Here is a 1074-nt window from a genome sequence, read left to right as displayed (position 1 = left end):
TGTTTAGAAATGAAATTGGATCCGGGATGTCCATGCCGTTTGAAGAACGGGTGAAAAACGATTTAAAATGAGGGAGTTATGTCGGTCGGAAGATTGGGGGTTGAATCTGTGAATTCTGCAGCTTTTAACTTAGAAAATTTTTAGCAAAATGACCCTCCACGCGTAAGCGCACTTGGCGCGTACGCGTCGTTCTTCGAGAAGGCACCATCCACGCGTGCGCGTGGTGTGCGCGTGTGCGTCGATGCGCTGCACCCAATGCCCAGCCATTTTCCCGAGAGTTGTGTCAGAGTTGTGCCAGTTTTGTGCCTGGGGCGCAAATGCACCCACGCATACGCGTGGCTGACGCGTACGCGTCGTTGTCTATTTTTTTAATCAGCGCGTCCGCGTGAATGGCGCATATGCGCCGATGAGTTTTGTGGCCATCCACGCGTGCGCGTGGAGTACGCGTACGCGTGACATTGTTTTCATGCCAAAGTTTATATTTGAGTTTTAAAAGTCAAATCTCATACTTCTAAGCCTCCGATCTCACCACTTATATCTTAAATCATTATGATATGCCTAGCTATGATAGAAGGAGCTAGTGGATGTGTAACTTGCGAGTGAAGCAAGGGAAAAGTTATGATGATTATATGAGATATGGAGGATGATGGTAGGAGTACCGTGTATGCTATGAGCCGAAGGGCTATATCTATTGATAAATGGCTGGTTTTTGATTGAACCATGAGCCGGATGACTGAGTTATTGCCGGGTCACGGCAAAGCCATTATTGATTATGGCTGAGTATAAATACATATATGATTAATGAATGAATGTGTTAAATGGATAATAGTGGAAGATGTTGAAATGTGATGTGTAACCCCGGGTAGTAGGCAGTGGCGTTGTCCACTTGCTCCGGGTATGAGACGGAAAAGGATGTTTATGATAAATGAGTTAATTATGGAGTTTTGAATGAATGTATTTGTGATACATGGGTAGTAGTAAGGGTTGTGGTTCGTCCCACTTGCTCCAGGTTAATGTTTGAGATTTGATAGCAATGAGGATTGATAATATGAATTGAGATTGAATGAATATATG

The 1074-nt window shown here is 44.0% G+C and overlaps 1 long non-coding RNA gene across 1 annotated transcript in view; it reads left to right on the top strand.

Annotated features, from left to right (window-relative positions):
* The window catches only part of LOC127743231 (uncharacterized), a 14890-nt gene that overhangs the window by 1093 nt on the left and 12723 nt on the right, over window positions 1-1074 (top strand). The gene's annotated exons all lie outside the window — the stretch shown is intronic.

The sequence above is a fragment of the Arachis duranensis genome, chromosome 10 (assembly GCF_000817695.3).
Source record: "Arachis duranensis cultivar V14167 chromosome 10, aradu.V14167.gnm2.J7QH, whole genome shotgun sequence".
NCBI classification, from domain to species: Eukaryota; Viridiplantae; Streptophyta; class Magnoliopsida; order Fabales; family Fabaceae; genus Arachis; species Arachis duranensis.
The sequence above is the reverse complement of the archived record's forward strand: the minus strand, read 5'-3'. Positions and strand labels throughout refer to the sequence as shown.